The 27,131-nt window shown below is 40.7% G+C and overlaps 1 protein-coding gene across 1 annotated transcript in view; it reads right to left on the reverse strand.

The window, feature by feature from the left end:
• Nucleotides 1-27,131, reverse strand: part of LOC136883355 (uncharacterized) — a 647,239-nt gene that overhangs the window by 538,414 nt on the left and 81,694 nt on the right. The window lies entirely within an intron of this gene.

Here is a 27,131-nt window from a genome sequence, read left to right on the forward strand (position 1 = left end):
AGATGCTGTACATTCTTCATTGCCCCGACTGGTATTATCGATTCCAGGCCATCGCAGTTCGAATCTTGGTCAATGCATATAGAATTTTATCAATGACAAGTTAGGGCCCTCTTGTTCAAATTCCACATAAACTGCAGATCCCGAGGGTAGAGCTCGCTTACCTCATTTCTTTTACTTTGACAATAAAAATATAATTGATCTTTTGTTGCGCGATTGCAGGAATTTCGCGTTATCTACTGATAACAGACTCTGCTAAGCACTAACCGAGTGCAAGAAAGTTCATATAGTAGCTGTGGTATTGTGCAAATGATATATAACGAAATGTACTCCACATTCGGTGAAATTTAGGAAGACGGACAGAAAATGTTTCTTTGCCAGGAACGCGGAAGGCAGAACAAGCGCGCATGTTTGGCGGGGAGTTTCCCGCCGGTTGCTTCTTACATCCGAGTCATCGCATCGTGGCGAACGAACCAAGTTCGTGGGTTGAGCCTATCGTAAGAGGCTTTGAGCGGAGTCCCGCTGTTGCCTTGTGCCAGGCTCCTCCTATCCGACCTCCCCTGGTCAACTCTTGTTCTTTTCGACCCCGACACACTTTCACGTGCTCTGTGGGACTTGTCTTCGTTTGGCCGATACATTCATTTCTTGAAGTATCGGACCCCTTCCTCGTTTTCCCTCTGATTAGTGTTAATAGTGGATGGTTGGCTAGTTGTACTTCCTCTTAAAACAATAATCACCACCACCATTGAAAAACGTGCCGCAGAATGAACATCGGAAAAAGCATGGAGTGAAGTTGTAATAATAGGAAAGTGGGTTAAACAACAGGCAATGCCAATAAAGTGACATCTTCTGGAATAAAGTTACACTGAATGCAAATTAGTGGAATGTAACAAAAATATTGAATAACTTAACCTGTTGATTAATAAATAATAATAACTGTAAATATTGCACAAAGAAGTCCAACGCCAAAGTTCCATTACTCCCTGTTAATCTTTGTGCGTTAGCTGCTGGCATCACAGGATATTGATTACTATACGTTTCAGCGTCTTCTCAATCCCATCCCGTGGAGAACACAAGCAGCTTTAATCATGTCGTTTACCTCTGTGAATCAGTGGTAGAGTGTCGGCCTCCGGATCCCAAGATAGCGGGTTCAAATCCGGCAGGGGCAGTCAGTAGTATAATACAGGGATTCGGCGGCCACCTCCACCTCAGGCTCCCAGTGGCCACCTCCACCTCCACCTCAGCCAGAGGCCTCCCAGATGCCTCCTCCACCTCCACCTCAGCCAGAGGCCTCCCAGAGGTCTCCTCCACCTCCCGCGCGAAATTTGAATTTGTAAACAAAGCCACGTGCTTTTTGACAGCTGTCATCGACAACAACGCATCGCTAACCTCAGTACTGCCATCTTGACGGGCCTAAACCTCAGTAGTGCCAACTTAACCTAACTAGCGCGTGGTAAACAAAGCCACGTGCTTTTTGACAGCCACGTGCTTTTTTGACAGCTGTCATCCGCCATCTTTAAACCACAAAGCACTGTGCCGCCCTCTATATCGCAGTAGCTGCAAAATTCGTCACCTGTCATCGGCAGTGCTGCCATCTTGACGGGTCTAAACCTTAGTGCTACCAACTTAACCTCACTAGCGCGAGATAAACAAAGCCACGTGTTTTTTGACAGCTGTCATCCGCCATCTTTAATCCATAGAGCACAGTGCTGCCCTCTTTAGCTACTTACCTTTGAAATGTGGTGGCGGATAATTTGAAAAATGCTTTTTGACAGCAGCCATCTTGCATCGCAAACCTCAGTGCTGCCCTCTTTAGCTAGATACCTGTGGTGGCAGACAATTCCACGTGACAGCAGCCATCTTTAATCAAGAGAGCACCGTGCTGCCCTCTATGTGGTGGCGGCAAATTGAAAAATTCCACGTGCTCTTGTTTGGAAACAAACTCACGTGCTTTTTTTGACAGCTACCATCCACCATCTTTAATCAACAGAGCACAGTGCTGTACTCTTTAGCTAGATACCTTTGAAATGTGGTGGCGGCAATTTGAAAAATTCTATGTGCTCTTGTTGGGAAACAAAGCCACGTGCTGTTTTGACAGCTGTCATCCGCCATCTTTAATCAATAGAGCACTGTGCTGCTATCATGCGGGCAATTTCGTTAGCTGTCATCCGCCATCTTTAATCCAGAGAGAACAGTGCTGCACTCTATGTGGTGGCGGTAAATTCTATGTGCTCTTGTTTGGAAACAAATTCACGTGCTATTTTCTGACAGCTGTCATCCGCCATCTTTAATCCAGAGAGAACAGTGCTGCCCTCTATGTGGTGACGGCAAATTCCACGTAGAAACAAAGCCATGTGCTTTTTTGACAGCTGTCATCCGCTATCTTTAATCACCGTGCTGCCCGGTGGCGGCAAATTCCACGTGCTCTTGTTTGGAAACAAAGCCATGTGCAGCTGTCATCCGCCATCCTTAATCACCGTGCTGTCCCCTCTTTAGCTACTTACCTTTGACAGCTGTCATCCGCCATCTTTAATCACCGTGCTGTCCCCTATTTAGCTACTTACCTTTGACAGCTGTCATCCGCCATCTTTAATCACCGTGCTGCCCGGTGGCGGTAAATTCCACGTGCTCTTGTTTGGAAACAAAGCCATGTGCTTTTTTTGACAGCTGTCATCCACCATCTTTAATCACCGTGCTACACTCTATGTGGTGGTCGTAAATTCTATGTGCTTTACAAACCTATATGCTTTTCTGACAGCTGTCATCTGCCATCTTTAAGCTGTAAATCCCTCGATTCTCGACAGATTCTTAATCCGAGTTCTTTGACGTCAGGAAGGGCAACCGGTCGAAAACCATAGTGTATGAGGCTAGATACTGCTAGTTTTGCATCAGGGACGGCGACTAGTCTTAAAAACAAATTCTTGCGATTTAAAATCTTAGTCAGGAAGGGCATCCGGCCGTAAAACAATAGTTCGTGATTTAAAATCTAAGAAGTGCATCTAGCTGTAAATCCCCGATTCCCCGTGTTAGACGTTGTAAAACAGATTCTTAATCCGAGTTGTCAGGAAGGGCAACCGGTCGTAAAACTATGGTGTATGAGGTTAGATACTGCTAGTTTTGCATCAGGAAGGACAACTCAACACATTCATGTGATTTAAACACATTTTTACCCCCAAGAGAATCGAACCCGAGACTACCGGGTGAGAGGCATGCATACTGTAGGCTATAGATTTGTTCTACAGTCCTCGAAGTATCGGCACAGTCATTCTGAGCGAGTTGTGTGGAATGCGTGTGTTAGCTGAAATTGTACACGTATCTTCCGGCTCGACCTTGAGCGAGGACACTGATAAGCGACTTGTAACTCGCGAACGTCTTCTTAGCCGAGTAGCATGTAAGCTCTTAAAACACAGTACTAATTAAGGTTGTAAAATATTCTGAAATAGTCCTCCTCTGTAGTGCAGTAGTTAGTGTGATTAGCTGCTACCCTCGGAGGTCCGAGTTCGATTCCTGGCTCTGCTACGGAATGTGTAGCATTTAGCCTATGTAAGTTCCTAACGTAAAATATCATGATTGTACGGAGAGGTTAAAACACACATAGTGCCTTCTCCTATCGAAAGAACCTGCACGGTACCGGCATGTAGGCTTCTCCTGGTGAAGGAGCTTGCACATAGTTTAACGCCTCCTATCAACAGCCCTTACTTAATGCTGGCTTTCTTGCACACCCCGCCTCACACCATAGTTTTACGACCGGCTGCCCTTCCTGACTAGGATTTTAAATCGCAGTATACGTGATAAATTTGTTGTAGCGGGTTTTATAACTAGATATCCCGGTACCGACACATAGCCTACTCCCGCTGAAGAAGCCTGCACAAGGCTTATTGCCTCCATCCGACAAATGAATCACCGTCAAGTCTTGTACTCAAAAAATCATTTTCGAAGGAGTCTGCACAAGGTTTAACGCCCCCATCAACAGCCCTTACTTAATGCTGGCTTTCTTGCACACCCCGCCTCACACCATAGTTTTACGACCGGCTGCCCTTCCTGACTAGGATTTTAAATCGCAGTATACGTGATAAATTTGTTGTAGCGGGTTTTATAACTAGATATCCCGGTACCGACACATAGCCTACTCCCGCTGAAGAAGCCTGCACAAGGCTTATTGCCTCCATCCGACAAATGAATCACCGTCAAGTCTTGTACTCAAAAAATCATTTTCGAAGGAGTCTGCACAAGGTTTAACGTCCCCATCAACAGCCCTTACTTATAGCTAGCTTTTTGCACACCCCGCCTCACACTATAGCTTTATACGGCCGGTTGCCCTTCCTGACTAGGATTTTAAATCGATATCCCGACATAGCCTACTCCTACCGAAGAAGCCAGCTTAACAGCTCCATCCAACAAATGAATCACCCTCAAACACTCTTCAATCATTCTCGCTACTTCGGAAGATAGCGGGTTCGAACTGGAAGCCGTAAATGTTAGTCGATGGACCTGCGCGATCGTCATTGCATGATCTAGCCGGATGCCCTTCCCGACGGTATAAGTTGCCAGGATTTGAATCGCGTACCCCGACTAGAAGAAGCCTGCACATAGCTTAACGCCTCCATCCGACGAATGAATCACCCTCAAACACTCTTCAATCATTTTCGCTACTTCGGGGATAGCGGGTTCGAACTAGAAGCCGTAAATGCTAGGCGAGGGGCCTGCGCGATCGTCATTACATGATCTAGCTAAATGTAGTTTTAACCCAATACCTTTAAGTGCCTGCAGGTAAGGAATACCGCGGATGTAGCTTAGTACCCTCCCGTTTAAGTCCAGAAGTCGAGGATCGCGCGCTAACTTTCTAAGGCTCGATCCACTGCAGAACTCTTAAATTCTGACACCTCGGCGTCAACAGGAGGTTCGATTCCGGCTTAAATACGTCAGCCTGCGGGACTACAGGAGTGCTCTTGTTGCATAAACACTTCGTTCCGACTGTACTGCAGTTGTCAGCGATTTTCACATCCGCTTGGTAACAAGCAGCATATTTACTCGCCGCAGTCTGCGTGAAGTGCTCACAGTTCTCTGTATGCGTTTATCACGTACACATCTCCCGTCTAAGTACTGTCTGCTGTGAATATTATTCTTCAGCCTTTATCTTAAGGTAAGCTAGAACTGTTAGTTACTGTCTGCAAAGCAACTTCTACGCTAGGTAATAGACATCTACATTCATATATGTTTGTTCTTTTCTTTTTAGGTACCGTTCGAGTTACAGGCTTGAAAGTACGCATTTTATTCATCCGAGTAACAGTCTGCAGCACATGCATTTTTAAAGTATGTTTTCGAACTTTGAGTTGTAAAGATAACTAGGCTAGCTGATACACCCTACACTACATTCATATATGTTTGTTCTTTTCTTTTTAGGTACCGTTCGAGTTACAGGCTTGAAAGTACGCATTTTATTCATCCGAGTAACAGTCTGCAGCACATTCATTTTTTTTAAGGTATGTTTTCGAACTTTGAGTTGTAAAGATAACTAGGCTAGCTGATACACTCTACACTGCATTCATATATGTTTGTTCTTTTCTTTTTAGATTCGACCAGAATATTATCATTCAAGTTTCAGGCTTGAACGCACGCATTTTATTCATCCGAGTAACAGTTTGCAGCGCGAAGATTTTAAGGTATGTCTGACCTCTATTCGTTGAAACTTGGTTTCTTCTAAAACAACGTAACTTTAGTCTATTGATAAATAGTTGTTCTCTTTAATCCTCACGCTATAGACGAGGTGCGTACATAGCTATGTCTGCCCTCAACAGGCTGAAACTTGGTTTCTTCCGTAACTTTAAGCTATTCATAAATAATTGTTCTCTTCAACCTACATACTATAGACGTGGTATAATTTCAAACACGCACACATAGCTATGTCCGTCCTCAACAGGCTTAAACTTGGTTTCTTCCGAACATCGTAACTTTAAGCTAATCATAAATAGTTGTTCTCTTTAATCAACATACTATAGACGTGGTATGATTTCAAACACGTACACATAGCTATGTCTGCCCTCAACGGGCTGAAAGTTGGTTTCTTCTGTAACTTTAAGCTAAGCATAAATAGTTGTTCTCTTTAATCTACATACTATAGACGTGGTATAATTTCAAACACGTACACATAGCTATGTCCGTCCTCAACAGGCTTAAACTTGGTTTCTTCTGTAACTTTAAGCTAATCATAAATAGTTGTTCTCTTTAATCTACATACTATAGACGTAGTATAATTTCAAACACGCACACATAGCTATGTCCGTCCTCAACAGGCTTAAACTTGGTTTCTTCCGTAACTTTAAGCTATTCATAAATAATTGTTCTCTTCAACCTACATACTATAGACGTGGTATAATTTCAAACACGCACACATAGCTATGTCCGTCCTCAACAGGCTTAAACTTGGTTTCTTCCGAACATCGTAACTTTAAGCTAATCATAAATAGTTGTTCTCTTTAATCAACATACTATAGACGTGGTATGATTTCAAACACGTACACATAGCTATGTCTGCCCTCAACGGGCTGAAAGTTGGTTTCTTCTGTAACTTTAAGCTAATCATAAATAGTTGTTCTCTTTAATCTACATACTATAGACGTGGTATAATTTCAAACACGTACACATAGCTATGTCCGTCCTCAACAGGCTTAAACTTGGTTTCTTCCGTAACTTTAAGCTATTCATAAATAATTGTTCTCTTCAACCTACATACTATAGACGAGGTGCGTACATAGCTATGTCCGTCCTCAACAGGCTTAAACTTGGTTTCTTCCGAACATCGTAACTTTAAGCTAATCATAAATAGTTGTTCTCTTTAATCAACATACTATAGACGTGGTATGATTTCAAACACGTACACATAGCTATGTCTGCCCTCAACGGGCTGAAACTTGGTTTCTTCTGTAACTTTAAGCTAATCATAAATAGTTGTTCTCTTTAATCTACATACTATAGACGTGGTATGATTTCAAACACGTACACATAGCTATGTCTGCCCTCAACGGGCTGAAACTTGGTTTCTTCTGTAACTTTAAGCTAATCATAAATAGTTGTTCTCTTTAATCTACATACTATAGACGTGGTATAATTTCAAACACGTACACATAGCTATGTCTGCCCTCAACGGGCTGAAACTTGGTTTCTTCTGTAACTTTAAGCTAACCATAAATAGTTGTTCTCTTTAATCTACATACTATAGACGTAGTATAATTTCAAACACGCACACATAGCTATGTCCGTCCTCAACAGGCTTAAACTTGGTTTCTTCCGTAACTTTAAGCTATTCATAAATAATTGTTCTCTTCAACCTACATACTATAGACGTGGTGCGTACATAGCTATGTCCGTCCTCAACAGGCTTAAACTTGGTTTCTTCCGTAACTTTAGTCTATTGATAAATAGTTGTTCTCTTTAATCTACATACTATAGACGAGGTGCGTACATAGCTATGTCTGCCCTCAACAGGTTGAAAGTTGGTTTCTTCCGAACATCGTAACTCTAAGCTAATCATAAATAGTTGTTCTCTTTAATCAACATACTATAGACGTGGTATGATTTCAAACACGTACACATAGCTATGTCTGCCCTCAACGGGCTGAAACTTGGTTTCTTCTGTAACTTTAAGCTAATCATAAATAGTTGTTCTCTTTAATCTACATACTATAGACGTGGTATAATTTCAAACACGCACACATAGCTATGTCTGCCCTCAACTGGCTGAAAATTAGTTTCTTCTGTAACTTTAAGCTAATCATAAATAGTTGTTCTCTTCAACCTACATACTATAGACGTGGTATAATTTCAAACACGCACACATAGCTATGTCCGTCCTCAACAGGCTTAAACTTGGTTTCTTCCGAACATCGTAACTTTAAGCTAATCATAAATAGTTGTTCTCTTTAATCCTCATACTATAGACGTGGTATAATTTCAAACACTCACACGTAGCTATGTCTGTCCTCAACAGGTTGAAACTTGGTTTCTTCCGAACATCGTAACTTTAGTCGTTCTCTTCAATCCTCATGCTATAGGCCTAACTCACAGCCATGTCCAACCTCTATAGGTTGAACATTGCAACTTTAGGCTAATCTCTATTGGTTGTTCTCTTTTCAGATGTTTCCCTGCCCGCAGTGTGATATAACTTTCACAAGAAGAGATGCCCTTACACGGCATTTACAAATCAAACATGGAGAAGCGTCTACGTTCACTTGCGAGCAGTGTGAGGCATCGTTTACAAGGCGAGATAACTTCATGCGCCATATGAAATCAAAACACCCTAGCATAACATCTGCTTTATGTGATGTTTGCGGGCTGTACTTCGCTAATGTAGAGCAATACCAGGCTCACTTAGCAGAGGTACATCAAATATCTACTTGCGCTCAGGTAGTAGTAGGGAAAAAGCGTGCAGCTACTGATGTAGCTGTAGAAAGTACTAGTAGTAAAAAACCTAGGAAAAATGAACTTCAAACTATTCACTGCGAGCACTGTAACACTGATGTACCATCTTCACATTTTCAGGGACACTTACGGAGTAATGCTCATAAAAATAATGCGTGTAGAAGTGGTAGTAACGCAAACATCGAGGAAATTAATACAGCATTTAAAAGTAGGATTGCTAGTTACCGAATTCGCATCAGTCAAAAGTTTCAGAGCACTTCAAACTTTTTAAATTGCGTTCAACCGGATGTACAACAGCTTCTTGCTAAATCTTTGTCTAATCATAGTTTATTTAAAGTTAATTTTGAACTTTTCGCCTTGTACATTAAAAGCACGGATGAATCCGAAATAACGGACATTAAATCATTTAATACGAAGAATTTTATCATAAGTCAGTCGACTAATTTTGGTGATGTACTTAGGGATGTCTCTAACATTATTTCAACTAAGAGCGAGGAATTTCAGGAAAAGGAATCAGGGTGGGCTTTAGTTGAAATAATGTATCTAGAAGTTAACATCAATAAGTACAATCCTATGCGTGGATCTTCGCACATCGAGCTGCCGACATGGATTCAGCGAAAAGAAGCTGTTGTAAACATCCAAAACAATGACGAAGCATGTTTTGCATGGGCGGTGATGTCGGCTTTAAATCCTGCGAAATCAGACGTAGCTAAGAGAACATCATCCTATCCACACTATTCAACGCAGCTAAATTTCGATAGTATAGAATTTCCTGTGCAGATAAAGGATATTAAGCGCTTTGAGGAACTAAATAACATTAGTATTAATGTGTATGGTGTAGAGAAAAAGTCTGTAGTAGGTCCTCTGTATTATACATGTCATAAGAAGAGTACTCACGTTAATTTACTCTATATTGAAAACAGTGTGAATAGCCACTTTTGCTGGATTAAAAATCTGAGTAGACTTGTTGGCAGTCAGTTATCCAAAGAAAGGTGTAAAAAGTGGCTATGTGATGGATGCTTGCAGTATTTCAGAAATGAAGATCAGTTAACGAAGCATTCCAAGAATGACTGCAATCATGTACGTACAGAGATACCTACTACAGGCAATAATGTTTTAAAATTTACAAATTTTCATAAGCAGATGTGGGTACCGTTCGTGATTTATGCAGACTTTGAAGCCATCCTCACGCCATGCAACACATGCTCACCTAATCCTGACAACTCTTTCACTAATACTACGCACATGCATGTCCCGTATAGCTTCGCGTATTACATCAAGTGTAGTTACGATAGTACGCTTAACAAGTTAGAGCTGTATCGAGGACATGATGCTGCTAAAGTATTTTTAGAAAGACTTGAAAGTGATGCAGTTCGTCTCGGTCGTATTCTGAATAGTAATATTCCTATGAAGCCACTCACCGAAATTCAGTTAAATGATCATGAACGTGCTACAAAGTGTAGCATTTGTGATGGGGAATTTTCCGAAAATGACCCTAATGTTTTTGATCATGATCATTTAACTGGTTTCTACAGATGTGCCGCTCATTATAGCTGTAATCTTAAGTATAGAGTTCCTAAATTTATCCCTGTAATTTTTCATAACTTATCTGGTTACGACTCTCATTTCATCATTTCACAATTTGGAGCTTCGGATGAAAAAGTAGATATAATCCCTCAGAATAAAGAGCGGTACATTGCGTTTGCAAAGTCTGTAAAAGTAGATGCTGAGCATTCTATAAAACTGAGATTCCTTGACTCGTTTCGCTTTATGGCGAGTAGCCTCGATAAACTTTCTAGTCATTTACAGCCTGACCAATTTACGGAAATTCGACGCGTTTTCCCCGAAGAAACGCAGTTTAATTTACTTCGGCGTAAGGGTGTTTTTGTTACGAATATCTCGACTGCTTAGACCGCCTCGAAGAACGTGCCTTACCATCGAAACAATCCTTTTACAGCTCGCTGAATTCAGCAGATATTAGTGATGATGACTATTTACATGCACAACATATCTGGGAGCAGTTCCACATTCAAACGCTGGGTGAATACTCCGATTTATATTTAAAGACAGATGTACTTTTGTTAGCTGATGTTTTTGAAAATTTTCGCTGTGTTTGCATGAACACCTACAGCCTTGACCCATGTCAGTATTTTACTGCACCTGGGTTAAGTTGGGACGCGATGTTAAAATACACGCGTGTGAATTTAGAACTGCTGTCCGATATCGATATGGTGCACTTTATAAAAGCATCCATTCGAGGCGGTCTGAGTCAGTGCAGCGGCCGGTATTCGAGTGCTAATAATAAGTACATGCCGAGTTTCGATTCCAGTCAGGAATCTCGGTATATCGTTTACCTCGATGCTAATAATCAGTATGGGTGGGCGATGAGTCAGCATCTACCGGTGAGTGGTTTCCGCTGGCTGACGCAGTGCGAAATTGATGCTTTACAGCTACACGCCCTAGGTGATGAAGCTGATAAAGGTTATTTCCTCGAAGTTGACTTACAGTATCCTAAAGAGTTACACACTTCTCATAATGACCTACCGTTCTGCCCTGAAAATATGAAGTCCCCGTACATTGCATCAACGACGAAAATGCTCATTGCTAATTTATGCGATAAATCTAAGTATATCATTCATTACCGAAATTTAAAACAGTGTTTGCAGCATGGTTTGAAGTTATCCAAAATTCATCGCGTACTAGAATTTAATCAGTCACCGTGGCTAAAGCCATATATCGATCTGAACAATAATTTAAGAACGAATGCGGTTAACGAGTTTGAAAAAGATTTCTACAAGCTCATGAATAACAGTGTGTTTGGTAAGACTATGGAGAATGTTGACAAACGCGTTGATGTAAAATTGATTACAAACTGGGATAATATTAAGAAAAGGTATGGTGCTAACTATTTAATAAGTAAACCAAATTTCCACAGCTGCACCATCATACATGAGAATTTAGTTATTATACAGATGAATCGTGTCAAGGTTAAGTATGACAAACCTACCTACGTCGGCTTCACAGTACTTGAATTGGCTAAAACACTCATGTATGAATTCCATTACGATTATATGATGAAGAAGTACGCGCATAATGCGCAATTGCTCTACACAGATACCGATTCGTTTATTTATCAAATCAAAACTGATGACTATTACAATGATATAAAGCCAGACTTGGGTAGGGTTGATACGAGTAACTATCCTGCAGATAATCAATATCATCTACCGCTAGTGAACAAAAAGGTTCTAGGTAAAATGAAAGATGAATGTGCTGGGAATATTATCGATTCATTTGTAGGTACTAAATCCAAGTCATATTGCATAAAACTCTTAAATGAATTACAAATAAAGAGATTGAAGGGGGTTAAAAAGAATGTCGTTCAGAATCAGCTAAGTTTTGAAAACTATAACAATTGCATTAAAAGTAATCCACCTGTTTTGCATAAGCAAATGTCTGTCATTAGAAGCAAGAAGCACCAGTTGTACACTCATTTAATTAGTAAGGTAGCCCTTAATAGCGATGATTGTAAACGGTTTGTCATCCCAAATTCTACCAACACGCTAGCCTGGGGGCATAGTAGTATTGATAAGTACTACTTTACATAAACATTATGCTAGAGGTGTGTGTACTTACGTTACGCTGTCTTACATCACAATTCGGGAGAGGTACGCTGAGAGTGTAGTACGGCAAGTCTAAACTTGTACATTCAAGAATTGCATCGAGAAGTACGCTAGGGTAAAATGATTCAAGATAAAACTTGTACATACAAGATGTAAATAAATAATGTAGAATTAGCATATTCTTTTATTTTAGGTTAGGTATCACCTTCCTCCCGCTCCTTATTTGCAAGATAGAGTTTTTGTTTATTACTCATAGAAGAAGAAAGAAGGTGATGAGCAGATTCGTAAGTATGTTATTGTCTAGCTCATGTTGAGAAGAGATTTTTTTTCTAAACAGTGTTTGATTGCCAAACAAGAGCACGTGGAATTTGCCGCCACCGGGCAGCACAGTGATTAAAGATGGTGGATGACAGCTGTCAAAAAAAGCACATGGCTTTGTTTCCAAACAAGAGCACGTGGAATTTACCGCCACCGGGCAGCACGGTGATTAAAGATGGCGGATGACAGCTGTCAAAGGTAAGTAGCTAAAGAGGGGACAGCACGGTGATTAAAGATGGCGGATGACAGCTGCACATGGCTTTGTTTCCAAACAAGAGCACGTGGAATTTGCCGCCACCGGGCAGCACGGTGATTAAAGATAGCGGATGACAGCTGTCAAAAAAGCACATGGCTTTGTTTCTACGTGGAATTTGCCGTCACCACATAGAGGGCAGCACTGTTCTCTCTGGATTAAAGATGGCGGATGACAGCTGTCAGAAAATAGCACGTGAATTTGTTTCCAAACAAGAGCACATAGAATTTACCGCCACCACATAGAGTGCAGCACTGTTCTCTCTGGATTAAAGATGGCGGATGACAGCTAACGAAATTGCCCGCATGATAGCAGCACAGTGCTCTATTGATTAAAGATGGCGGATGACAGCTGTCAAAAAAGCACGTGGCTTTGTTTCCCAACAAGAGCACATAGAATTTTTCAAATTGCCGCCACCACATTTCAAAGGTATCTAGCTAAAGAGTACAGCACTGTGCTCTGTTGATTAAAGATGGTGGATGGTAGCTGTCAAAAAAAGCACGTGAGTTTGTTTCCAAACAAAAGCACGTGGAATTTTTCAATTTGCCGCCACCACATAGAGGGCAGCACGGTGCTCTCTTGATTAAAGATGGCTGCTGTCACGTGGAATTGTCTGCCACCACAGGTATCTAGCTAAAGAGGGCAGCACTGAGGTTTGCGATGCAAGATGGCTGCTGTCAAAAAGCATTTTTCAAATTATCCGCCACCACATTTCAAAGGTAAGTAGCTAAAGAGGGCAGCACTGTGCTCTATGGATTAAAGATGGCGGATGACAGCTGTCAAAAAACACGTGGCTTTGTTTATCTCGCGCTAGTGAGGTTAAGTTGGTAGCACTAAGGTTTAGACCCGTCAAGATGGCAGCACTGCCGATGACAGGTGACGAATTTTGCAGCTACTGCGATATAGAGGGCGGCACAGTGCTTTGTGGTTTAAAGATGGCGGATGACAGCTGTCAAAAAAGCACGTGGCTGTCAAAAAGCACGTGGCTTTGTTTACCACGCGCTAGTTAGGTTAAGTTGGCACTACTGAGGTTTAGGCCCGTCAGGATGGCAGTACTGAGGTTAGCGATGCGTTGTTGTCGATGACAGCTGTCAAAAAGCACGTGGCTTTGTTTACAAATTCAAATTTCCCGCGGGAGGTGGAGGAGACCTCTGGGAGGCCTCTGGCTGAGGTGGAGATGGAGGAGGCATCTGGGAGGCCTCTGGCTGAGGTGGAGGTGGAGGTGGCCACTGGGAGCCTGAGGTGGAGGTGGCCGCCGAATCCCTGTATTATACTACTGCAGTCGGATTTTTGAAGGGCGGAAATAAGTCCATTCGACACTCCATGTCGTACGCTGTAGGCCTGTAAAAGATCTCTGGTGACACGTTGGGTGTTTGCCCGACAAAATTCATTAAATCTCAGCCATGGACGCGCAAGAGAGTCTCGGTTTACTCACTCTGCCATCTAGTGGGCCTGGAGTAAAACGGAGCGTCGAAATAGACAAGCAGATGTCTGCACACGGTAGCGGAGGCCATTTATTACCTTCTTTGTATCTCACCCCATACAGGCCCAAGTTCTTCCTCGCCTTAATCTGTAACTGAAGATTATTTTCACATTACCGAACACATTTTGTGCGCAGCGCCTCATCAGGAAACGATAATGGGAATGCCTTTCTGCTGTGAACTAGTCCGTCACTATTTCTTCCAGCAAATCCGGTTTCAATTATCGCAGGAAGGTATATGATTTGTAGTTAATCTGTACTGGATAATTTCTCAAAGTTAACGTCTTCTTTTCCGTCGAGTACGTCTGTCAGTGTAGGAGATTCCACAATAATTCAAATCGTTCAGTAACGTTTATTTGGTAGATTCTTGTATTCTTCCTTCAAAATGTTCAAAATTATTACTGTAGTCTCTGCTTTAATCCACTCAACTGTACCCTATCATCTGGAAAAAGTAAAGTGAAGGAGACACATCATCATCGACTACTTCATTAGAAACTTTGTCAATATTACGGTACAAACAAATATCATCATTACTATTAGTGATTTTGTTTAAATATAGAAATGTTATAATTTTTTGAACATGTTTTTACATATTGCTTATTTTTTCAAAAATAATCATAATGTTACAGATTCAATATTTCAACAAAATTAGAAGATAAAAAGTACTTGATAAACACTATTAGTGAGTTTTTAGTATAATACAAACATAATTAATTAATATAGAAATGATAAAAAACGAATTAATTTTTAATAATGCAGATAAATGTGATAAAAACTACAGAATATTATATTTTACACAATACTACATCTTGAAGTGAAAATAGAATTTAAAAGTTAATGATGATGTAATAATCTTTTCATTTTTTGTATTTACATCCATTTTTTAGATAATCTGACGCCATTTCTACACTTCATTATTATACTTACATTCATGAAAGTTAGAGAAAATGGCGGCAACTGGATGTCTGATTAACAGCGTAATTATATGTTTATGGATACCTATGAATTGTTATTACATTGAACCGAATAAGCACCAAACTAAGGAAGAATATAATTTAAATATTTACGTGTAAGTAAAAGTTTCAGTAGTAATTAAGTAAAACGTTATTAAAGAAGTGAGGTTAGATAAAACAAGACAATCCACAGACACTCGAAAATCGCAACTCACGGCCAGTTAGATTCGAAACCTGATCGGCGTTCTCTACAATGACGGAAATGGGTGACCAAATCAGATGTGGGACGTATGAGAAGATAATTAAAGAAGAGGAAATCACACTTACCTGTGACGGCTTTTGCAAGAGAAAGGATTGCACAGGCCTAACTCAAGGAGAATTTGAAATCCTTAAAAGAAGAAACAGAAAACGATGTTGGCTATGTGACAACTGTAAGAAAAATATTGCAAAAGAAGAGGAAATCGAGGAGAAAATCTCAGGAAATGAAAAACTTAAGAATTTGCATGAAAAGGTAGAAAGTATAATAGACCTGTTAACAAACAAATTAGACTCTATAATTGAAAGAAAAGTAAACGCAGCGTTCTACCAGAAAACGGAACAACCTTCAGTAAATAGAAAAGATAAAGGAAAGATCCCCCAATGAGCAGCCAAATTAGCCAAAATCTCTATTCAACTGCGGATGAGAAAGAGAGCAATTCCGAACAAGATGATACTACATTGGAGAAAGTGAACCAAACACCGATGAAGAGCGCATGAAGAACTGTCCCCCAAGTAGGAAAATACTGACATCATTATAACGAAAGAGGACGATAACGACTTACAAGCAGCGAAAAAGTGGCTTGACTGTGTGTAGGACGACTGATTAACAGCATAACAACAGATATATTACGAAACTTCCTTAAGAAAAATGGAATCGAAGACAATGTTCATTGCGATGAACTTCAAACGCCAGGTAACAACAAAGCCTCCCTTTTAAACACATCAACAAAACGGAACAAGCAGATTTTTGGCCAAAGAGAACAGTAGTCAGGAAATTTCGCTTTCGGAGAACCCGACAAGATGACGGCGTGGAACTCGTCTAAATGCGTTTCCATTCTATTATGGAACACAGAAGGTTTACAACAAACAATATGCTTTCCATTCTTTCGCCCAGCTTACAGCAGGAAGACACCTCCATTTTCATCAAGCCTCATCTAGGTCCACTTAAGAAAATAATTAAGGTAGAAAATATGGTCATCGTCAAAGCAAAAGAAGTCACCATCGTAGGGTTATACATCAACCCACAAACAGGTAACGAAACAGCTGTGGAAAAAGTAATGGAAGCCATCGCAGAAACGAGAAGTGACGTTGGGGTCATCCTTAAATGCAAGGATCAACAAACCAAACTACTCATGGAAATACTAGAAGACGAAGGCTACATTCTTATAAATAAACCTCATCTGAAAACATGCTTTGCGCCTAACGGAACAAGCTCAATAGAACTTGTCTTCGTACGAGGAGAAGTTAAGAACATAATAAGTCAAGAAGGTCTATGGTCTTCAAAAATGGCTCCTGTCAGGAAACATATTCCAATAGTGACAAAAATTGAAATTGCGCAATTACAACCTAAAGATACATCACTTCACTTCTCAACATCCAGGAAACTATATATGATTGAACTAGCTGAGAACAAAAACAAAATAACGGAAGCAATATCGCTAATCGAACAGAACCAATTAAATCAGTCGATATCACTTTTCACGAAAACTCTCCAAGGCTGTAGAATACCCGTCAGGAGTAGGAAAGCACAGCCTTGATTTGACAAGTAATGCTATATAAAACGGAAAGAGACGCTCACATCACTAAACAGTGCAAGAGCCTCAATGCAAAACAGAGGACGTCGTATAAACAATTATTTAAAAAAGAGAACAACCTTCATAGAGGAAGACGAAACGCGACCAGCTGAAATCGCAAAAGAAAACCCCCTCACAGTTCTTAGAAAGGTAAATCCCTCTTTCACGAGGGAAATCCAAATGGATACATGGGAAAACCACTTTGAAGACATACTTAATCTACAACATAAGGAGTATGCTTACTATTCTTCCTTAACAGAAACCTAAGAACTTCTACACCCAATAACTAAAGAAGAAATTGAACAGGTAATAACATCAGCTAAAAATGGAAAGGCCTCAGGACCAGACGGCATTTTTGCTGAGCACATCAAGGAATCCTCTCCTCTAACGGAGAAGTACTGATTATTGTTGTTCAACACCTGCATGACAACTGAGAAAATCCCTGAGGCATGGAGAACCTTAACATTAAAAGTGCTCTTTACAGGTAAAGGTGAAGTGAATAGCCCTGACCCCTACAGAGGCATTGCTCTAGAAAATGTAAGCCTCAAAAAGTTTTCAAACATCTTAACAAAACGGATTGTGGAGAAAATAGATGATCAAATTTCAGAAAACCCGTTCGGGTTTAGAAAGAGAAGAAGCACGCTGCATGCCATCTCCTATCTGATAGAACAGGCTCAAGATACTTTACGACTTCCTGGGAAGAAATACCATAGACCACAAGAAAGCTTTGATTACGTAGACCGAGGAAAGCTCCTTCATAAGCTCAGTCAGATTACTGGAGATACAGACCCCATTATGGATATAATGAGTCATAACTACATACAAATAGATGATGAACTTACATCATAAAAATCTGACCCAGACCAATGGAGTTCTCCAATGAGCCCAACACTTTTTAATTTTATGACAGCTGATATTAAAAAAATCAGCGAAAGCACCACAGCTACTCTGATAATGTATGGCAATACGATCAGCGGAGAGATACAAGAAGTACTATAGAATTTAGAAATGTGGGCAGAAGTAAATGGGTTTAGTAGTATAATTGGGTGGTTCGGCGGCCTCCTCCTCCTCCCGCGGCGCGGGAAATTTGAATTCTGGCGGGAAATTTGAATTTTGGCGGGAGATTTGAATTTTGGCGGGAGATTTGAATTTGTAAACAAAGCCACGTGCTTTTTGACAGCTGTCATCGACAACAACGCATCGCTAACCTCACTGCTGCCATCTTGACGGGCCTAAACCTCACTAGTGACAACTTAACCTAACTAGCATGAGGTAAGCAAACCCACGTGTTTTTTGACAGCCACGTGCTTTTTGACAGACAACAACGCATCGCTAACCTCAGTACTGCCATCTTGACGGGCCTAAACCTCAGTAGTGCCAACTTAACCTCACTAGCGCGAGGTAAACAAAGCCACGTGTTTTTTGACAGCCACGTGCTTTTTGACAGATTTGTAAACAAAGCCACGTGCGTTTTGACAGACAACAACGCATCGCTAACCTCAGTACTGCCATCTTGACGGGAATAAACCTCGGTGGTACCAACTTAACCTAACTAGCTCGAGATAAACAAAGCCATGTGCTTTTTGACAGCCACGTGCTTTTTGACAGCTGTCATCCGCCATCCTTAAACTACAGAGCGCTGTGCTGCCCTCTTTAGATGTAAAATTCGTCACCTGTCATCGGCAGTGCTGCCATCTTGGCGGGCCTAAACCTTAGTGCTACCAACTTAACCTTACTAGCTCGAGATAAACAAATCCACGTGCTTTTTGACAGCCACGTGCTTTTTTGACAGCTGTCGTCCGCCATCTTTAATCCATAGAGCACAGTGCTGCCCTCTTTAGCTACTTACCTTTGAAATGTGGTGGCGGATAATTTGAAAAATGCTTTTTGACAGCAGCCATCTTTGAGCGCCGTGATACACTCTTTAGCTAGTTACCTTTGAAATGTGGTGGCAGGCAATTCCACATGACAGCAGTCATCTTTAATCAAGAGAGCACCGTGCTGCCCTCTATGTGGTGGCGGCAAATTGAAAAATTCTACATGCTCTTGTTTGGAAACAAACTCACGCGCTTTTTTGACAGCCGTCATCCGCCATCTTTAATCAACAGAGCACAGTGCTGTACTCTTTAGCTAGATACCTTTGAAATGTGGTGGCGGCAATTTGAAAAATTCTATGTGCTCTTGTTGGGAAACAAAGCCACGTGCTTTTTTTGACAGCTGTCATCCGCCATCTTTAATCAATAGAGCACTGTGCTGCTATCATGCGGGCAATTTCGTCAGCTGTCATCCGCCATCTTTAATCCAGAGAGAACAGTGCTGCACTCTATGTGGTGGCGGTAAATTCCATGTGCTTTAGAAACCTATGTGCTTTTCTGACAGCTGTCATCCGCCATCTTTAATCCAGAGAGAACAGTGCTGCACTCTATGTGGTGGCGGCAAATTCCACGTGCTTTACAAACCCATGTGCTTTTCTGACAGCTGTCATCCGCCATCTTTAATCTAGAGAGAACAGTGCTGCACTCTATGTGGTGGCGGCAAATTCCACGTGCTTTACAAACCTATGCGCTTTTCTGTTATCCACCATCTTTAATCTAGAGAGAACAGTGCTGCACTCTATGTGGTGGCGGCAAATTCCACGTGCTCTTATTTGGAAACAAATTCTACTCGCTCTTCAGCTGTCATCCACCATCTTTAATCAAGAGAGCACCGTGCTGCCCACTTTGTGGTGGCGGATAATTTGAAAAAATTATTTTCGACAAGCAGCCATCTTTAATCCAGAGACAACAGTGCTGCCCTCTTTAACTACTTACCTTTGAGGCGGTTAATTTGAAAAATTCTTTTCGACAAGCCGCCATCTTTAATCCAGAGAGAACAGTGCTGCCCTCTTTAGCTACTTACCTTTGAGACGGTTAATTTGAAAAATTATATTTAACAAGCTGCCATCTTTAATCCAGAGAGAACAGTGCTGCCCTCTTTAGCTACTTACCTTTGAGGCGGTTAATTTGAAAAATTCTTTTCGACAAGCTGCCATCTTTAATGAAAAGAGCATCGTGGTGCTATCTTGCGGGTAATATTTTACGTCACAGCTGTCATCCACCATCTTGCATTGCTAACCTTAGTGCTGCCCTCTTTAGCTACTTACCTTTGAAACAAAAAATCTATTTGACAAGCTGTCACCCGCCATCTTGCATCGCAAACCTCAGTGCTGCACTCTATGTGGTGGCGGATAACTTGAAAAAATCTTTTTGACAAGCAGCCATCTTTAATCAACAGAGCACCGTGCTGACATCTTTAGCTACCGCCATCTTACATCGCTTACCTCGCTGCTGCACTCTATGTGGTGGCGGTAAATTCGAACAAGTTTAATCACGCATCGGGAAAGCTAGAGTAAGCACGTGCTGCAGTGATGACGTCATCATGCATGTTTAGACTTGTCCGTTTTCTTAAGAGTAAGTCGGTGTAAAGGAATGTGGTAGCGGTAAATTCGAACAAGTTTAAACATGCATCGGGAAAGCTAGAGTAAGCACGTGCTGTTGTGATGACGTCATTGTGCATGTTTAGACCTGATCGTTTTTCTTAAGAGTAAGTCGGTGTAAAGCAATGCAATAAGTACAACATTTTTTGAATGCGATCAAATATTTATTTACAAATGTACTACAACAGTGTTCGTTTTTGCTGCTGACAAGGTTGGTGTGCTTCTTAACAACGTATGCTTCTGAAATGCCTCCTGCAACATTCAAATTAAACAAAGCATTTAGAAATATATTATACTAAGTATGTTATGCTTTACAGAGAAGATCATATACTTCTTACCTTGCTGTTATTCCTTTTCGGAATCATCATCATCATCATGAGGTACTAGAGAAAGTTCATTCATACACTGTGTACAGTGTTCAATCCTCGGATTTGGTCCATCCCAATCATCATCACCATTTTCTCCTCGATGCTTGTAATGTCGTTCACAAGTTCTGCATAAAGCTACTTCGATTGACATCTTACTGTGTAGAGGAAGGATGTCCCAAAAATTATGTACGTAAGAGGCAGCGTACGTATATAAAAATCCTGGTGGTAAGTATTGAATAAGATGTTTCGGCATCGACGATCTACGTTTATAGAACATCTTAATAGCCTCACTCACTCGTGAAACATAAATAAGATGTTGCGTATGAGCATGCAAACAGGGTGCTTCCGAAATAACGTATGAGCTCAAAAGGAGGAGGTAAATCTCCATAGCTATCAAAATACCATACTTTAGATTTACGTTTTACATAAGCAACGTAATGAGTTCCAGGTCCACGACTGTCGTCCAAGTTAATTACGGCACTTTCACGTTCACGTGGACGTGCTGGTAGTTGATCGCGCATATACACTCCTCGAAAATAATGAATTCCTAGTTGTTTAGCAAACGTAAAAACTTCATCATGCGTTAGAGCTCGATATGGCAGTGCATTCAGTAGACGTTTTTTGGAGAAATGTAGATACCAAGCCCTTTCTTGTATGGCGCTAGCTTCATGTTCACACCTTTGCCTCGTAACACAATTGCCTCCATCGTCTTGTTATGACGTTCACTCTCCTTCAACTGTTGTTTCGCTTCTTCTACAGCTTTGACAGTTCTCGCTACAGCACTAGCACCACCTAGCAATGACCCTAAAGCTGCTAAGCCAGCAAACAGCGCAGGAAGAAATCCTCCTCGTTTTGGTACAGGAATAATTCGCGCACGTTTACTAAATATAGCTCTGCACTTTGGAGAAATTCTCGCTCTTGCTGCGCGTAACGCCTTAGTAATAGCTACACGAGGATTGTATTCCCCTCGAATAGCTTTTTGTGCAGCCTTTATAACATCTTTCCATCCAACAGTTTTTACTTTCTTCTTCTTCTTCATGTCGTTTGGATATCGTTGTTTCACCATGCTGGACACGACTTTACTAGTCAAGAACAAATCATAAACTAACCGTTGCCTCTTGTTTCGTTTAATATATATATTACTATTACGTACTTCATGATTCAGTTATCATGAAGATTATAAAGCAGCAAGACACGCTACCTGTTACCGACATTGTACCACATCTCTTACCTAGTTCTAGTACAACTACAAGAAAACGTCATGGAACGTTGTTTCCTTTCACTGTTCGATGTATTATATCAGGTCCGTCGGGATGCGGTAAAACAAATCTTTTACTCACACTTATTACTTCTGTAAATGGTGTACGCTTCGAGAATATTTACGTTTTCGCAAAGTCACTCTATCAGCCGCTATATACTATTCTACAAACTGTAATGCACGATCTAGTTAAAGATGGAATAAGATATTTTAAATTTAATTCACATGAGCAAGTACCATCACCAGACGATGTGCTTCCTAATTCTCTAATGATCTTTGATGATGTCGCAACAGAACAGCAAAACGTTATTCGTGCATTCTTTAGTATGGGTCGACATAAATATGTTGATTGCATCTATTTGTGCCAAACCTATTCTCGTGTGCCTAAGCAGTTGATACGCGACAACGCAAATCTTATTGTGCTTTTTCGGCAAGATGAGCGCAACATGCGACATGTGTATAACGATCATGTTAACACTGATATGACATTCGATGACTTTAAACGTATGTGTGCTAAATGTTGGTCATTACACCGTTACAGCTTTTTAGTTATTGATAAAGAAAGTGATGTACAGCATGGACGATATCGCATGGGTTTCGATCATTTTATATGCATTAACACAGAATTACAGTAACTACTTGATTAAAAACCACCATCATGTTAACATCTAGCAAGGAGATCACAAAACATATCATCCAAGCTCGAAACAATATTCGACGGAAATTTAAAGAGCTTAAACGTATTCAAGCAGACACGGATTTATTTTTAAAAACACAACTAAGTACACCACTCAAAGAAATTTTTAATTCTACTTCATTACCGCAGTCTACTTCAAGTTTTGCTTCTATGCAAACATCATATCATAAAGAGAAGCATGAAGAAGAAAAGCATGAAGAAGATACGGAAGAGAAGAAGCAGGATGTAGATCAAGAAGAGGTAGATAAGGAAGAAGAAGAAGAACTTAATGATACATCACCATCTAAGCGTGTTGAGTTTTTAACTACAGATGTTATTGCAGAAACACCTACTACATCGACGCAAAATCTACCATCTTTGTCTGAGGTTATGATTACACCAGAGTATCGCAATCAGTTTAGAACTTTTATTCAAGATACCTATGGATCTCTCTTTGCACCTTATATAGAAAAACTTTTTACAGGACAAACTGACACTACCTATGGTATTCGCTACGAAGATGACTGTTTCCGGATAGGAAATTCAAATGTTAAGATTAATAGCAACAAACTCATTGTAAAAGGTGTTACCTATAAACCTACGAAAGGACTCTTAGAACTTCTTTTCTCACGAATACCTGACAAGGATATAATTTTACAAGATGATCTTAAAAAGTATAAAGCAATACTTTTTGCTACTGATGCAACACGACGTAATTACAGGAGAACAGAAGCTGTAAATGCGAATAAGAGTTACAAGTATCGAGAGTTTATTTCTAAGCTGTTTCCGACTGCACGTAGTCTTGATGTTATCTACAAGCCTTTGTTGCCGTATGTGGATGCAAGATACTGGAATGACCCAAACTTACTCGTTGAACGATTACAACTTTTAAGAGCATCGCAAGAGGCTGGTCACACTGGACACGGATCAGAAATTCTAGAAATAGAAAGAGAACTACGTTATGCCGGTATTATTTTGTAATGGCTCGTCAAGAGAAGATCTCACCTGTAAAGGTAAACATCGCACATGAGTTACATAAACCAGCACGTCGCACCTACTGTCGCAGACGCGTTATTACACGAGGAAAAGATGATCTCTGGCAAGCAGACTTAGTAGAAATGATTCCATATGCCTCTAGTAATAAGGGGTATAAGTATCTACTTACTGTTATCGATGTGTACTCAAAGTTTGCTTTTGCACAACCCGTGCGTTCTAAAACAGCAGCTCAAGTTAAAGAAGCATTTAAACATATTGTTGAAGAATCGAAACGCTGCCCAAGGCTTCTTCAAACTGATCAAGGTAAAGAGTTTTACAACAAGGATTTTTCTTCTTACCTCAAGTTACTTGGCATTCAACACTACTCTACGTTCAGCAATCTCAAGGCAAGTGTTGTAGAACGCTTTAATCGTACACTCAAAACAATGATGTGGCGAGAATTTACAGCGCAAGGTTCATATCGTTGGATTGATCTGCTACCTAGACTTTTATCTACCTACAACGATACACCTCATCGCACTATCGGAACAAAGCCACGTCTTGTTACAAAGAATACACCTCGTCTAGATGCTATTCATCTTGTAATTAAATCAGCTGATCCACGTCGCCATCGCTTTAAAGAAGGTGATTTCGTTCGCATCAGCAAACACAAGTCTATCTTTGCAAAAGGATACACACCTAACTGGAGCACTGAAATTTTTCAAATCAGAAGTGTTAAGCTTACTAATCCAGTTACGTATTTACTTCGCGATCTCAGAGGACAGCCCATTGAAGGAGGATTCTACATCGAAGAACTGCAGAAAACAAAATATCCTGATCACTATTTAGTTGAACGTGTTATTCGACGTCGTGGCAATAAACTGTATGTTAAATGGCTTGGTTTTAATAACAGCTTTAATTCATGGATTAATAAAGAGGATGTACTTTAAATCTTATGTGTGTTTTCTTTTAATCCTCTACGTTTCCTTTCTTCTAAGTCACTAGGACATGCTGTAGGATTAAACAACACCTGTAATATGTTTTGACAATTCATATTTATTTTAGAATATATACATTTTTATCCTTTGTTTATTTTACGGTCTTTGTCACTCAGTTTTCGTTTTATTGCACCAACAACGACAAGTGCTGCTATATTCTCCTGAGCAGCTAAAGCACTAGGTAATAAAACACACACACACACAGCATAACTTTACGAAGCAGATTTTAACAGCTACACGACATACTCTATGCAGGCAGCATGTAACTACGTGTCAGGCGAACGTGTTCTAGGGCCGCAGATGAGATGAAGCACGAAGAAAAGATCAATCACTCTATTGATGAGTCCACGCCCAACATGCTTCCTCATCTTTCTCCCAGCACGTTTCTTCACCTTTTCCTTGTTTACTCTCTCCACAGCCATGATAAGTGTTTATAAGCGAAGACAACTCATTAGTTTTAGGTCCGTGATACAGCTTAATTAGTTGACATGTACGGCACTGTCTCACAGAAGGTCTTCTAGCTAAACTCACGTGTTCATGATGTAAACTACACGTTTGAAGCTCTGACAAAACAGGATCTTGAGTCCACTCACGAGGCACCTTTTCCCAAATCTTCTTTACAGCATTCGCAGCTACATTAACCAAAATGCCTTTGGTAATGCATTTAACTCTTCTTCAGTAAAAGTGTTTAGTTTCTTTTTGCATGCACAAAACTTTACGATCGCCTTTTCAACTGCGTTACACTTAGTATCTGTTAGAAATGACATGATGTCTTTACTCTACAAATGTTCCTTTTACACTAAGGTTATTTCGACACTGCACTTTACATATGTTGTTCACTTCCCGGCATGCACTGCGACACAACCAATCAAAGAGCATGCATACATGTTGTAATGACTGTTTACTTGTTTCTCTGCTATGCTCTTTCGGAAGAGTTTTAAATGATGGGCACCCCAATTCATGCATGTCGATAACTTCACATGATGATGGTAGAAACTCACGCAACCATTCTTTCTTTTCACAACCCTTTAAAAGAACAAGATCTGCTCTTGACAAATGTGCATTCACCATTAAAGGTAGAAAACGATAAGGTATTCCTTTTTCTCCCCACTTCAAACCTAAATTGTTTTCAATCCACTGAGTCTGCTATTTATCTTCATCTGTTTGCAAACAGTAAGGGAACGGTGGACTAAATACTAAACTAACAAGTTTTGGTGCCCACAACACACTGCAATCTAACACAGCCACCTCTTTAAACACAAATTTGTTTCCGTTTACTTTAAAGCCTTGCACATCAACTATTAATGTTTTCGTCATGTTTGCACTCCACACTCTATCACTGTTTCTCGAAGACTAAAGCTTTTAGTCAACGAACGGGTTTAAACATGCACAATGACGTCATCACTGCAGCACGTGCTTACTCTAGCTTTCCCGATGCGTGATTAAACTTGTTCGAATTTACCGCCACCACATAGAGTGCAGCAGCGAGGTAAGCGATGTAAGATGGCGGTAGCTAAAGATGTCAGCACGGTGCTCTGTTGATTAAAGATGGCTGCTTGTCAAAAAGATTTTTTCAAGTTATCCGCCACCACATAGAGTGCAGCACTGAGGTTTGCGATGCAAGATGGCGGGTGACAGCTTGTCAAATAGATTTTTGTTTCAAAGGTAAGTAGCTAAAGAGGGCAGCACTAAGGTTAGCAATGCAAGATGGTGGATGACAGCTGTGACGTAAAATATTACCCGCAAGAGAGCACCACGATGCTCTTTTCATTAAAGATGGCAGCTTGTCGAAAAGAATTTTTCAAATTAACCGCCTCAAAGGTAAGTAGCTAAAGAGGGCAGCACTGTTCTCTCTGGATTAAAGATGGCAGCTTGTTAAATATAATTTTTCAAATTAACCGTCTCAAAGGTAAGTAGCTAAAGAGGGCAGCACTGTTCTCTCTGGATTAAAGATGGTGGCTTGTCGAAAAGAATTTTTCAAATTAACCGCCTCAAAGGTAAGTAGCTAAAGAGGGCAGCACTGTTCTCTCTGGATTAAAGATGGCTGCTTGTCGAAAATATTTTTTTCAAATTATCCGCCACCACAAAGAGGGCAGCACGGTGCTCTCTTGATTAAAGATGGTGGATGACAGCTGAAGAGCGAGTAGAATTTGTTTCCAAATAAGAGCACGTGGAATTTGCCGCCACCACATAGAGTGCAGCACTGTTCTCTCTAGATTAAAGATGGTGGATGACAGAAAAGCGCATAGGTTTGTAAAGCACGTGGAATTTGCCGCCACCACATAGAGTGCAGCACTGTTCTCTCTAGATTAAAGATGGCGGATGACAGCTGTCAGAAAAGCACATGGGTTTGTAAAGCACGTGGAATTTGCCGCCACCACATAGAGTGCAGCACTGTTCTCTCTGGATTAAAGATGGCGGATGACAGCTGTCAGAAAAGCACATAGGTTTGTAAAGAACATGGAATTTACCGCCACCACATAGAGTGCAGCACTGTTCTCTCTGGA

Source organism: Anabrus simplex, chromosome 11, assembly GCF_040414725.1.
Source record: "Anabrus simplex isolate iqAnaSimp1 chromosome 11, ASM4041472v1, whole genome shotgun sequence".
Taxonomy (NCBI): Eukaryota; Metazoa; Arthropoda; class Insecta; order Orthoptera; family Tettigoniidae; genus Anabrus; species Anabrus simplex.